The sequence below is a fragment of the Oreochromis niloticus genome, linkage group LG11 (genome assembly GCF_001858045.2).
Source record: "Oreochromis niloticus isolate F11D_XX linkage group LG11, O_niloticus_UMD_NMBU, whole genome shotgun sequence".
Taxonomy (NCBI): Eukaryota; Metazoa; Chordata; class Actinopteri; order Cichliformes; family Cichlidae; genus Oreochromis; species Oreochromis niloticus.
The window spans coordinates 27,200,824-27,216,463 of record NC_031976.2 but is presented as its reverse complement, the minus strand read 5'-3'; positions in this window follow the sequence as shown (position 1 = coordinate 27,216,463).

Below are 15,640 nucleotides of genomic sequence, written 5' to 3'. Positions count from 1 at the left end.
CTGGGTGGTCCGCAGAGAGATTAGACCGGATGAGTGTTGTTTATCTCTGTTGTTATTGAAGTATGGAATTGCTTTGAGCAAATGATTTCCTATTGAATGTAAAGAAGGGGGACACACTGCTGTATGTCTGACCTGTAAGGCATATGAGTGAGTTCATATTCTTGGATTGATATAATCAGTTGAGGATTAATTGTCCCTCGTGGTTTTTCACGGTATGTATGTTGTGTAAATTTGCAGTGCCAGCGATATATTATACAACACCATTTGTTCAGGCAGGACCTGTAGACTTGTTTTCACAAGCTTATACAACAAGTGGATGGATTTCCACTGCTGATAATAGCAGATGCACTTGGCAAGACAATGAGTTGTGTTCGACATCATTTGGCCGACTTCGTGTATTAACTGTTGGATGTGAATAGAGTGTCAACTGAGTGCTAATTGTTGGTTGGCATTTTGATTTATCACAGGCACAAGCCAAGGGAGAACAGAGGATGATTTTGCATTTGGCAGAGTGTCCTCGTTCCCCAGGAACATGTCGAAGATTCTGTTTTCTGGTAAAATGCCGAAATTCAGTGATTCAGTACTCTGGGTAGAGCTGAAAGAACGACTCTGCGTGCTGCAGCTCTGTCCTAAATACATACTGCAAATATGCAGTACTCTGTGGCTTTTATATCATATACACTATGTACTATTAGGTGTTTTGGTATTTTCTTTTTACATCTGCTGCACTACATATCAGAGGGAGATATCGTGCATTTTAATTTATTTTTATTTATTTGTGAGTTTTAGTTCGAGTGGAAATTTTACACGTTAGAGCACGTGTTGCCAGAATATCAAAAAGTTCATGTATAATAACTTATTAAGTTATTACTTGAAATTTGATACTTTTTAAGCATATTTTTTCTCTTTAAAAATACCACCACTGGCAAACAACAGCATTTTTTAAACCAAAAAGATGCAAGCAGGCACTGTCAATTACTTTTACTTAATGGCTTTTCTTGTCAAGGCTGTTTCCACATTAAAAAAAAAACAAGCTGTGAGCGGCTTTATCAACTCCATTGTTTTTTGTTATTCAGAAGCATGAACATCCATCAACATCGCACTCAAAAAATGAACCATTTCGTGCTGGCATTTTAAAATATTTCTTAATTTTATCATTTTCTATTTAATACATACAAGAAACTCCAAGTAGGGACACAATTAGCATATACAGTAGCATATGACAGGGACAGTGGCAGAGGCAAAGCTTTTTGGTCTTTTTTTTTCTATGGCAGTGTAAATGTGAGAAGCGTCATAGAACGACACACATAAATAATCTTTTGGGCAGCATATTGAATAATCTTTTCTAAGTCGCCCCAAATGTCCTTGGCTTAGAAGGTGTAAAAAGGTGTTCTTCCTGTCTTTCTTTTTTGATTTTTTTTTCCCCTTTTTGCACATTTTGAAAGCATCTTGCAAAAGGAGCATTCAAGAATCACCAGGTTTTTCACAAGTTTTTGGAGATGCCTGTCATGAATGAACATGGCGGTGTGTTTCAGTGCCAGCTGGCAATAGAAGCCTAACACGTCCCAGAGATGAGCAAAGGGCCAGCTGGATGCCCGCCGAGAGCTTTAACACACTCCTCACCATTGCTGTAAACTCCATCAGCCCATCCTGTTAACTGACAAAACACAACACTAATTGTGCATTAATCAGTGGGTTTAGTTACCCGATCCCATGAGCCTCTGGTGCATTTCAGTGGTTGTGAAACAGAAGTCTGATATTTGTGTTTCACAGTTCGAAGACTCCCTGGAGTCCTGCTATTGGCATGTTGTTAGTCACTTAGATAAAGTTGTATCTAAAGTATTTTAGAATAGATTTTATGTGAATTCTAGGTAGGTTAAAACTAAATATTTTAATTAAAGTTAGTCTTTACCACACAAATACTTTACTCTCCATTTTATCACAGTTATCTTTTCCTGCATTTCAGCATCAGGCTAGAAGCTACGGAGTGCAGGAGTGGATATAATACCACTGAAAACACCGAGCCTTTATCTGATGACTTATAAAACCTACCTGAAATGCACCAGCAACCCAGTCATCACTGCATGATATAAAGAAGGTACTGTGAGAAAATGTTCACGACACAAACACTGACTAGTTTTGTGCTTTGCTCATTTTTCTGCTTTAGGCGGTAATCAATCATCAAGTCATTTATCTCACCCTGGTGCTGAGTTTCTTTTATCAACTGCCAGACTCCCTCAGCTGCACAGTATTACTGACTGCAGGTTCGTTGGCCCACTTTGTCAAAATTACCAGTAGATAAAAAGCCGAGTTCCCATGCCTATCTACCCCATGTTGCTATTATGTGAATGTTGAGCCTGCTGAAAGGAACATAGGCTTATGTAGGGGCAGTGGCTCGGGGCAATGGCTAACTTCCTGATCAAGGTCCTTTTGGCTTATTCTAATTGCTAGAAGTAAATATACAAGGGGAAAAAAATCTGAATTTAACCTTTGCTAGCAGGGGTTTTGCCATAAGTCAGCCTTTGCAATTTTGCTCTGTCGGGATGTTAGCTGCCAAAAATGCAGTATGAATGGCCTCTCACCTCTGTGGGTCAAAGCTAACTGTGTCTAGGATGCGTCTGGGCACTACGAAGTGTGTCTGTCTGTGTGTGTGGGTGTGTGTTGAAGGGGGAGTTGGAGTGGGGGTGCATGCAGATGGTTCACAAGCCAACCTTTCAATTAGGCCCGGAGTATAAATATCCGTGGCTGATTGGAATGTGGTGGCTGCTGGCACAAAAGGCTTCGCTTGGCCAGGCTCCAAGACCCCGTCGCTCACTCACTCTCTCAGTCATGCTGGAAGCCGCCCAAGGTTACTCCGTGATTGGACGCAATGATTTCTAACTCACTGTGTTCCTTATGACCACCCTCCTTTTTCCATCCCTGCTTCTATCCTTTCCCGTTCCATCTCTTGCCAGCTCCATGGCTAACTTTACATTTGAAAGAGGCCTTCAGTTGAACCCATGTGGAGGTTTGATGTCTCTACGTCCCTCCTTCCTATGTTTTGTGCATCAACTGGATTTTGAAATCCCATTCCAAAATGTGTTAACTGTATTTTCAGCTTCACGTTTTCAAACACATTTCCCTTATGTGATTTTGTATATACTCGTATATATTTTTTTGCCCACAGCGAGTGTTTGGGTTCCAGTCCAGCTCCTAATCTTATTTAGCTAATGCTGCAGGTGAACAGTCCCTGTTTTCTGCCTGGGGAGGCCCTGTATATCCTTCACAGATTATAGGGATGAGCTCCCAGACAACTTATCCCTCCGTCCCAAAAGCCTGTCACCCTAAGCTGTCTGAGAAATTATCCACACACCCAGACACATGGTGGTGAGGGTATGAAATGACAAAGCAGAAATGTTTTGGAAGAAGGATATGTTATCACTGTCACATGGCGATTTTGAATGTTGTGTAGTGCACAGCTTGCAAATAGAATTGGAATCACTCCTGTTACAAGGAAGCCATAAGCTGCTATCTCTTTACTTTGATTTCACTTCCGATATTAAGAGTTTGGCAACTTTTCTAGCACTTTATTGCATTTTGTGATTTGTGACTTGACAGTGACTAAAAATGTCCACTGTTGCTGCATTGAAAGATTTCTGTTTGTTGTCCTCACAGTTCCTTAAAGCAATACTACCATATTCCCTTTGTTAAGAAACCTTCCCACTTATCCTCTCAGCCCTCCTCCGCCCCCTCCACTCTGTAACCCACCTACCCAAGCTGTGTCAGGGAAGCCTCCTAGTCTCTTATGCATCCCTCTGGAATCAAAAGAGATTAAAAATTAGGGGATTAGGTTCCCCTCCTAACCCTGTAATCCAACAAAACAATGCTTTCTAACGTCTAGTGAGAGCTCTCAAGGCGTGGGTAAGTCCTCCACGTCAGTTATTCCTTATGGAAGGATTCCCTTGGAAAAGACGCACGCTCCCTTTCTGTTTCCAACAACTTCCTCCATTCCGACCCCCTTTTTTATGATCCAGGGCTATAATGAGGCAACATGGGAGACGGGCCTAATATCTGCTAATAGGGTCAATGGAATAAACTGTTTTATAGGGGTCACTGATGGCACAAGGATGAAGGGGGCTGCTAAATGTTTGTCTCTTCTGATGCCAGCTGTAACTATGTTTTTTTGTTCTTTTAACAGTATTGTGTCAAGGAGTAATAATGATTCTGATAACACTGAGGAGCCCTGGTGATGTAAGACACACACAGGCTACTGAATTAAGGCCCTCTTTTAAATATGTCAGTGCCACGCTCAGGCTGGAGCTATAGCTGGCCATGGGATGCACTCCTTTAATTTCATTGCTCTGTCAGCTTTTATTAAAACCCATTTTTCACAAAGAGAAAGGGAGAAAACAAGAAGAAGAGAGAAAAAAGTACCGGGAAGGGGGGTGTGGAGGGGAGAGACACACAGATGGAGAGTGAGAGGGGAAAGGACCAAAGGGGGGATATATAGAGATATAAACAGAAAGGAAGAGATCTCGAGACAAAGAAGAGTGTCTTTCCCCAAAATGCTAGATCAGAGAAATTGTTGTTTTAAGGCGGGGCAAGTGTTGTGTGTGGTGCTGTTTGGGTGGTGGGGGGGGTCTTTTTTGTTTGTTTGTTTTGTTTATGCGCGTTTTTACGTGTCGAGGGCGGGGGTTGCCATCACCTTGGGGACTGGGTCTTGTGGGCGGAAGGCAGGGGTGGCAAGGAGGAGTAGGAGGGTGCGAGGGGCTCAGCAGGAGTGATTAATGATGAATCTGGGATGTAGTGGACCAATGGGACTCCCCATCCACGTCTCCATCCCCATCCTGCTCATCCACCCCCCACCTCCTACCCAATCCCCCAGTCCTCGCCACCCCACCTTCGTGCCCATTTGTAACTGTCATGGGAGGGGCCATCAAGGACCCGGTGATGTGCCCCCTCATTTTCTTGAAGACAAGAATGAGAAATATGTCCAGAAATGTGTCACACCACAATCCAGCTCTTTAGATTAATTTTGGATGGATACTGTTTATTAATGTCATTGACTCAAATCTAATTATTCCTCCACGCTTCTTACAAGAAATTCCTTTAGAGCTCAACAATGCTTTCAACACATATGCGCGTGGTGACTCACATTATTTTTTTAATGGTAAAATAATATTTTGATGTTTCCCTCATTGTAATCCAAACAGGATTACATCCGGACTCCTGTCCTTCATTTTGAAGGCTTGAGGAAGCCATGAGCTGTAAGAGACTCACGAACATTTATTTGTTTTCGTCGGGGTTCCAGCCAAAGATATTATGTGCCTGACTGAAAATGTGTGTGTATTAGTGTGTGGCAGCCACACTTTCCTCACTCTGTCAAATAGCTTTGACTTGGCGCAGAGTTCTGAAATCACATCAAAGTGGCCCGCCGCCACATCTCCACCCCGTCCTGTGGTCCCCTACTCCCTGTCTTCTACCTCTAAACCCACGCACCCCAGCACCTACAATCAAAAGGAAATTGAATGATTCATTATATCTTCCCGCCTTCTTCAGAAAGTAAAAACATAAAAAATAAAAGACAAGAAAGGTCTTTCAGAAACACTTGTACAATGCTTTTTACGTTCTCTGTTTTCCTTGTTTCTCTCTTTCTGCTGAATAGTACATGATGGCACTTGATGGAGAAGAGGAGTAGGAAGAAGAAGAAAAGGAAAAAAGCCGAAAGAAAAAGAGTAAGAGAGAGTTAGAGAGAGTGAGAGAGAGAGAGAGAGAGAGTAAGGGGGAATAAAATCAAGTGTGACAACATATGAATTTCAAATTTCTGAGGAGACATCAAAGTGCACCATCCGGGGTGTCTCTTCGACAAGGACACTTTCTGATTTTTAATTCCATCCCCTGATTGTATCGCTGAGGCCCTAACGAAGAACGGAGGAGCAACGCCAGAAAGTAGCATCAGGCAGCAAGAGATAGAGCAGGCAGGGAGGGAACGTGTGAGGAGGCGGGGGGAGGGTTGAGGGGGGCGGGTGGCATAGAGGAAGGAGAGAGTAAGTGAGATCAGAGGGGGTTAGAAGAAATAGATAGAGAAGGAGGAGGAAGGAGAGAAGAAAGGAGAGTCTCATCCAAACACAAGCGGCTGGCCCCTTTGTTGTCGAAACGATCATAGCTCCTCTTTCATCAGACAGAGAGATGGAAAGAAGAGAAAGGAAAAGAGACACTGAGACTGAGAGTGATCCACTCCTTTTTCCGCTGGGGTGACAGGGACATGGATAGAAGGAGGGCAACTTTTTTCACCCTTTGCACATATCACATCAAGGCACTTCTTCCAAGGACTTATTATGTGGCGCACACTTTGAGAACAAAATGCTTACAAGTAGGGCTGGGGGGCTGCATGTTAACAGTATGCTCACTTTAACCAGAAACAATATGTCTGTTTACACTCAGTCGATTGGCTGTGTCAACACAGTGTCAACACAAACTGGTGTACATTGCTAATCGCCGGTCTTCTGTTCCTCTGCTTTACAGTTTAGATGGCAGCTCACTGCTGCAGCAGTCTAATTGCCTGGGAGGTTCTCAGCAGGAGTGTGGCAGGCTTCTGGCATTGCCTTTCCTGGCAAAGCTCTGTGCCAGTACTGCCGCAGTGCCAGCCCGCCCTGCCCAGCACACACGCCAGGGGCCTCATAACCCAGAAGGATCCCATGTTGGGAACTCCCCACAAGGCCTCTTTGGAAGCGGATGGAAAACCCCAGGGAAGAAGGAGAAAGGTTGGAAAGGTCAAAATACTGGCACATATTTGCATGTAGTGAAATCCCATCACCTCTCTCAGGTTTTCTCTCATATATGGGAGCATATACACACACAAAGGTGTTTCCATCACTTACATTTATCTCCATAAGCACTACTTGTTCTAATTCGGTCTGTAAATTTTCACACTCAGAATTAATGGTTTAGATTTTGGGGGTTTGGCTTAAGTCACCATAATAGGACATTATAATCATTTTTAATTTGCTTTGACATTATTATATACCTATTATAAAAAAGAAAAAATCACGTAGAAGAGATGTTGAAAGCCATTTAATCAGCAGTCTTAAAACACAATTTTATATTTTTTAAAAGGGAGCAAAGCCAGTTATATGAAAGCTCTCAATGACAGTGATGATTATACTAAAAACTAGTATTTTGCACATATGGGAAAGTGTTTCCAAAAATGAGAAGAACGCTCTTAGAGAGCTCCTATTGCCAAAGAGATCGCAGCATAGGAGTGCTTCAAGAAAAGAGCACAGTGGCACACTGATGGAGCTGAAACTGAGGATGTGGAGGTGTGATGAGCTCTTTGCTGCGTCTGACACATTCTTTAAAAAATGTGATCAGGAAAAAAATCTAAATTCATTCTTAGTGAGTCTCAACATACAATTTAGTCTCCATTAAAGTTTTTTTATTTTAATTTGAATGCTGTTTTATTTTATGCAATGGCCTACCTGCACAGTGGTCTATTCACACGCTCGTACTTGTTATATTTATTTGCTTATGTTTATTGACCATGCTGGTAATTTTAGCATTTAATCTATTTGATATTAACGACGTGGGAAATGGGGAGGAAAAAGCCTCAGCTTTTACCAATTTCTGTGGTGAAATGAACTATGTCACAGTGTGAGACTGTGAAAGCGCTGTAATTGTTTGTGTGATTACTCTGCTGATGGAAGGTTGCGACAGATCCGAGTCATCATTGCTGCATTGTTGCACTTTTTCCAGCTTCCAAATATCTGAGTGTTGAGTGGAAGATGTGTGTGCATTTCAAATGAGATAGACCACAAACATTATCTCTGCACAATCAAATGTGTAACGTCTCATTACCTCACTGTCCTTCAGCAGTTGGAGAAAATTTTTCGTACCTCTTTTTCTGCTTTGGTTAAGACTGTTGAATTAAAGGTCCCCCTAACAGTTTTTCAACCTATGACCTATCTTATAAAATGCTTTGCAAACTACTTACCTCTACCAACATCTAATCAGGACTGTGAGGGGAATTTCTTAGAAAGTATCACAATTCAAGCAATTTTTTAAAACATTTTGTCACTGGGATCATCGTTTTGCTCTTTGTGGTTTTATGAATACGATACCTGGGTTCAAGGGTCCTCCAGTATTCACCGGAGCAGGGGCAGAGCTGCAGGCTACTACAGCAACACACTTGGCATTTACTGTATATGCGGCTTACGTCAGCATGGAGACCAGTTGAGAGAAGTTAAGATGTATTTTTAAGTCCGGTTCAAACAATCAGACATGTGTCTTTAATGCAATACTTCCACAAATAAAACAATACAGACTATTCATTTGAATGGTAACATACTGCTGTTTTAACAGCTCACACAGCGAGCCCGTGCCATGCAAACCTCATCACCCTAATACCCAGCCTCGCTCACAAGAGCCCCTCCTTAGTTTTGGAGAGGGGTGCATGCTGAAGCAGCTGGGAGACGTGGAGCCACAATGGCCCTTTAGGGCGAGACGGCCCTAATCCATCCCAGCGTCCGACAGCGCCAGTGAAAGGAGACCTGTCAATCATAGCATGGCACCCTCGGGTCTCAGAGATGGGCGTGCTCTGATGTAGGATTTACTGTACCCCCCTCTCTTCTGTCTTATTAAAATCTCTATGCAGACCGAGATATATGTATGCACACGGTTACATGTTGGCATATACAGACACAAACAGTTTGCAGGCTCTTGTCTGTCACCGCTGAATAAGATATATCTTTGTGTATTTATGTGACTAGCGAAAAAAAAGGGGGCGACAATAAAAATGAAAATATACAGCATGATTTAAAAAAAAGTATCTTGTATTTTGTATCTTAAGCTCTCACAACACCTCTAAAAACTCCACATCAGACAACATTTCATTCACATTTTTTTTTATTTAGATTGTTTCACTTAATCAGCAAACAGTTCAGTTGTACTTCGCTGGCATATACATATGATGTAGACATTTTTAATCCAAATGAGCAGTTGAACATCATGGAATTACATGCTGCGTATGTTAATGACGGAGACAGTCGTGTAGAAGCAGGCGATGGGTGATGATCATTTTGGATACATTTCATAGGGCTGCTGTCTGGCGTGTGTGCGTGCACACATACACAAACACTTATGGATGGAGAAACACCCATACGAGCAAACAAAATGCAAATAGACATGCACGTGCAAACACACACACACACTCCAATATACACACACATACACACAAGGAGTAAACACTTATTTAGAGGTGTCAGACACTGCATGTAATATCCTCTGGCACAGTGGCTCTATGTGTACGTGTTTCAATGAGCTGAGCTGTGCACTGTCCGTTGCAGTTGGGTGATGGTGATCAAATCTAACAGACAGTGAGGACCAGAGCACGCTTTCTGCCTCAGAGACACGAAGAGAGAGAGGGAGAGGGAGAGAGAGAGAGGGGGGGGGGCACTCAGACCGCCTCTGGCCACCATTATCTCTTCAGTGCATGACTGTGTCCATGTGAGTGTGACAGTGTGAAAAATAGAGTGTTTTTTTGTTTACTGTGTGCATGTTGGTGTGCATGCGTGTGCCTGTGTGTGTGTGTGTGCATGCCAGTGTTTCCTTGTACATGTGTGCGCCTGTCAGTGAATCCAAATAAGTGTGTGTTCACATTTGCTGTTCAATATGCTGAAGCCAATATAACTGACTGGGGGATAACTAGTGAGCCAGATGACATAGCGGGAAGATACTTCTCCTCAGACCTTAATTCAACCCCCTCCGGGCAGGGTTAAAGCTTCTTAAACTTCACAGACGACTTTTTCATTCATTATAATTATTTAAGTGGACAAACTTCTCTGAAGCTACACTTATCTGGTGTAAAATAAATATAATCTCCTGCTAGAAGACAAGAGTCGCTAAAACCACTAAAATAGCTGACTGCAAGTTGAAGACTAACTTAAAGTAGACTTGAGGTGAGATCAAAAGGTAAAATCTATCCATACTGCTGATATCAAGTGTTGTTGTGTATCTCAAAACACCACAAGAGGATTAAAAAAAAGGTTGATGGGTCTCAGATCAGGTTAAGTGCATCTGGACTCTCTATTATGTGCATATATGCAGCAGGTCAGGGAATCCTAATAAATCTGCTTAATGGATATATTAATCATTCTAATAATAATAATGATGATAAAAATAATTGGTAAAATGTTCTCATTAGTATGTAAACACGGGCATATCTGGAAACATGCAGGTACCTTTAAAATCTTGTTTTCGTGTTCAAATAAATAGAATGGATGGAGTATTAGTGGCAATGTATTTTTTTCTGACAAGAAATGTTCACATAAAGTAAAGAACAAAAAAACACTAAACCTCTGAACTAACCTCCTTTTCACTGTAGCATAAAACACACTTTCTGCAGATGAGTTTGTTAAGCTATGTCATAATTTTGTCATAATATTTCTGACAAGTAATTTTGCATTATTTTACTTTTACATGCCAAATCGAATTTTTTTTTTTTTTGTCTATTGGGACAGCAAAGATAAAATTCTTTAAAGCAGTAAAGAGACCACAGTGGGATGTTGCTAACAGAAAATCGCCCAGAGCTGGGCTGGCCTAGAGACCTACATCATTTAACATACTGCCAACACCACCCTACCTATATAGCCAGAGCACCCCACACACTCTATCCACACATCAGTCACTGCTCCCTGTGTGTGTGATAGCGAGAGAGTGTGTGTGTGTGCGGGAAACAGAGATGAATGACCGTCTAATCATGCACACAATGCATCTAAGCTCCATAATGAAAACCACTGATAAGAAAAATTAACATAACAACTAAGTGGTACAGAACAAGACAGTGGACTTAAATAAGGAGGCCTCACGCACCATAAATCTGAACCATAAACACAAATATGTAAGACACACAAACATAACTCAGTGACTTCCTCATTCTAAGCTGGGAAAAAAGACCCTAAGGCATATATACACATATCTGCTTCATCCTCATTTTTGCTTTTTGCCAGTTCCCGCAGAGCTGGGTCCTCCACTCATAGCACGGTGCAGTAAGTTTTAATGGTAAATCAACAAAGGGCCGACATGAAAGAAAGGCTAGCTTTCCAGTTTGCAGGGTGAAGAATTATTCATCAGCACTGTAGTGTTGCACTGCAGGCGAAAATCCTGCAGCAGCGCTCCATTTTAATTGCCAGAAAATGACTGTAAATGATACAGAGAGAAAGGGAGAAGGAGCCAAAAAAGGAGACAGAGGGAGAGAGAAAGGAAAAAGAGAGTTCGAATCGGAGGTATAAAGAACGGGAGGAAAAAAAGGACACCCCCTCTACCAACAGCTGCCCCCCAAATTGAAGGCCATGGTGATAAAAAGCTATGTGGCAATCAGAGAAGTGAAGTGTCCCCCCAGCAGCCTAAAAGAGAGATAGTGAAGGGAGAAAAGAGGAGAGGAGGGCAAGGGGGAGTGCCATCAAAAAAGGACTGGTGGGATTAGGTCTGAGAGAGAGTTTACTACGCTCTTTTTGTGCGCCGAACCTGCAGGATTAGAGATAACAAATGTTAGCCGAGGACGGGCACCTGCTGTGAGCCGAAAAGAAGAAGAAGAGGAGGAGGAGAGGAGGAGAAGAGGGGAGGAGAGACGAGAAGAGCTAACCCACTAAAACAGCAGAATGGGCTTTTGTAGCCCTGTGCAGAATTAGAGGAAAGAGGGCTGAAGGGGGGAGACAGAAGAGGATAAAGAGGGAGGGAGTAGAGAGGTAAAGAAGTGGATGGAACGGGTACAAAGTAAATTTGTAATTGTCAAACAGATGAAGGAGCTGAGATTTTGTGGAGGGGTAAACATTGAACTTGCTAATCTTTGGACCTCAAAGCCTGCTTTGCTCGCAGTCACTCTAACGCCTTCACCAATATGCGTTTGTGTTTGCTTGAATTGTGTGGCCCCTGCAAATCCACAGATCAGACTTCATGTAAAAACGAATAAAGCACAACAAATATTCCAAGTTTTTAAAGTCTCTCAGCTCTCACTTGTTCTCCTCGCCTTCTCCTAACTACCTTTACACTTTCTCCTCTCCACCCGTCTGCAGCACTTGGGTGTATGTGACTGAAATTGCTGCTGGGGCCTGGGGACCTCCCCACCTGCTCTCTGCAATGACCCCAGCCCAGGAAGCACTCAGACTGGTCAATCAACAATTAAAAGCCTGTCTGTAGCCACTAACTCAATTCAACCACTCAGCTTAGTGCTCCGTTAGAGCCGAGGCACCCAGACAGACCCGAGACAGACTCAACAGCCTTGACCTCTCCACTCCAGATCTCTCTCTCTCTCACACACACACACACACATACGGGGTGGTCCAAGCCAGTGTGGTCACACCTACACAGCCTTACCGATGTTTGAACCCCTGGGGGCTGTCTCAAACAAATGCATCCCTAGGTGGGGAGCAGTGTAGTAGATGTGCACGTGACAAGAGGCGGGAGAGATTTACCTTGAGGCCTGGCCTGGACAAAAAGGTCACAACCTCTGTCTTGCAAATGTCTTGGTACCTGTACTTCAACCTGAGGGTTTAACCCTGTTTAGCGTTCAATACTGAGTTTGACCTTTTCTCCAGGCTGACTTAAGGCATTTACTATAGTGGACTGTGGGTCAGTATATGTGTGTGTCTGTGTAGTCCAGGTTTTCACACACACAGATGCACAATCCTTAAACTAAATGATGTAGAGATAGAAGAGGCATGAACACAAACATATTGGCACCAGTTTCCACTCTAAAAATACACACTAGCGCTCTTTAACACACACATACACCCACTAAAACGCTTCAGTCACCCCATATGTTTCCTGTTTTTACTGTTTCATCATTCACTCACAGCTTGGAAAAAAAGACCTGGAAATGTAATATAAAAACAAAAGCCAGAGAATAACTGCAGGGGCTGGTAAACGAAGCATAAAGACCCCGAGTGACCGAGGGGAATTATTTGGCTCCATTAAGCAGGCATTAACATGAATTACTATCTAATTAAAATTAAACAGCTCATTAATAACTTTGCGGTGGGGCCTTAGTGTGGAAGTTCTCTGGAGTGTGTGTGTCTGGAGTGTGTGTATGCGTATTTGAAGATCTGTGTTTTGTCACAGCCAAGAGAGCAGTCAAGTGGGATAAAGCCGAGCAGCTGCCCCAAAGGAAAGTCAAGGCCTGAGAGGGCTTACCTCTGGAACAAGACAACTCTGACAAAAGATGTTCTTCAGCAAATAAAGTTAACTTTATTCACTGTTTAATCCTGCAGCATCAAAAACTACAGTAAATGAAGCCGGCATCCAGCTGGCTTCGAGGTTAAAAGTGTGAACTGCAGATTCAATGGTACAAAACCGTATGCTGCATTTCTTTTCATTTGTTATCTGTAATGTGTCAGTTTTAAATAAATAAATAAATAAATAAAATGTCAACAACATATTTAAATTTAAAAAATGCACAAAAATCTTGTGTGTGGCTTTGCCAGGTGAAAACGCCACATTCTTAACTTAAAAGTGGTTTTAGGGGCCTAAATGTACACACACTTGGGGGTTTTGAAAACGGCTTTTTAATCAAATATTTAGTATTAACAGTAATAATCAATAAAAGAATCATGTGAGTCAGAAAGTTCCAGCAGTGTCATCATATCTACACAAGCAAATAACAATCACACACAGGAAAAAGAAGAGGGGTGTACATAGAATGAAAGATTGAAATGGAGCAAAAGGAGTCACGAACAATGATCGGTCATGAACAACAGACTTTCCACAGAACATGTTTGCACACTTGTGCGCGCACACACATGCATTTTGACAATATGTGAGACACGTCGACTCACTCCTGCCGTGTCCTTTTGGGGTCATGGCCTTCATGTCGGCAAGCCGCTCAGCCTTGCAGGGTCTGTCAGGCGAAAAGCAGACAGAAAGAGAGAGATGGTCTGAGTCTGAGATCAATGTGTTACCAGTCTTGTCATCATCTTAACAAGAGGATATTGAAGAGAAGAGGTGTGGGCTGTGTAAGGTACAGCTGATGCTCAGTAAAGATGGCAACAGTGGTCACTGTTACATTTGTTTTCATGGCACAGGCACAGAAACAATTCCAATGTTAAATCCTAGCCTGCACTGATCTTACTGCTCTTAAAAATGCACTATCAGCAAAGTGAACCCAAAAACTTTTGGCTTTTTCAGCCTAAAGTCAGATTTGCAAACATCATTTCCTGTGCATTGATAATGCAGCCTAATAATCAAAATCCACAAGATTGTCCAAAGCAAACACTCGACATTCTAACAACAAAATAACTTGAAGAAATAATGATAGATAGTCTTCAGAGATGCGGAGTGAATGACAGAGAGGGGGGGTATGGAGTTAGGCCCCAAATGTATGCCAGTGCATGCATCAGCCACCCCCCTCCACCCTCTTCTGGGCCAGGAGCTGTTTACCTCTCTATCAGTGGTCCTCTCTAAAAGCTGGGACCCCATCCATATTCACCGGCCTCAAATTCCTCTGCTTATCTCCCCCCAACCCTTGAAAAACCTCCTCGTGTTCCCCTTTGCACATACATACATACATAAACACGTCTTTATGGAGGCAAGAGGCAGACGCGCTGGGCCAGGAGGGTGTCGGGGATAAGAATCACCTTGAATTCAAAGCAGAGGATTGTGGGTCCTTGGCGGGCGGATGGATGGACAGGAAACCAGGCACATAGGCTAAGGATCACACTGGCATGACACACAAAACTGCTAGACAGGTAGAAAGAGGCTTTAGGCAGGGGGAAGAGGTGTGTGCAGCAAGAATATTAGCAATTCAGAGGATTTGGAACAGTGAGGTGTGATGCTTTCAAAATTGTGTGTGATGTCAGGTGATCTGTGTCATTAGGTGATGGATGCTTGTGCAGGTTGTTTTTCTGTATAAGCACATTTGTGCTCTACTCTAAACATGGGCTTTAAATGTGGAGTTTTATGAAGAGTCTTTTGAAATTGAATTGAAATTTTTGCTTGTATGTCAAAAAGTGAACTCAAAAAGCTCTGCTGGCACAGGAAATAGGATAACTCTTATGGGCACTTAAAAAGTTATTGAGAAATATAATTGGATTAGCTGTTATTCACAACACTGAGATTTATATGAAGTGGACAAATCACTTGTGATGGTGGCTGCTTTGAAAAGGGGAGCAGGAGACTGGCTGATAAGAACTGAAAGTACAAGTGAGGGCTCAAAGAGTGCTTGAGCAGAAGCAGAGACACATGGAGTAGGGGGGACCGGTACCCCGTTCCTGTGCAAGCTGCGTTGTTTGGGGATTGAAGTTGGGAACTCTCTCCACTACTAATTGCGCGCCGGTGCTTTCATGAATATTCATTCTGGCGTGTTCAGACCCCGCCTAATTAGCCGGGAGATAGAGGAAGAAATTCGCACCTTTTACCACAAGAGAAGCGTTTTCCCCCCGTCGCATTCTCAGGGGGATGCTGGCAGAATAGCCCAAGTTCATTAGCCAAAAAAGAAAGCGAAAAAAGTTACCTGAAAAGCACGGGACGATTTTGGTCTTCAAAATGGCTGGGCAAACAGGATTTTTTTTTTTTTATTACAATTGCATATTTAGTGCCTATTACGCATGTCTGTCAAAAAAAAAAGAAAAAGGAAACGAATTACAATTATCTGATTGAGTGAGTTGGTGGATAT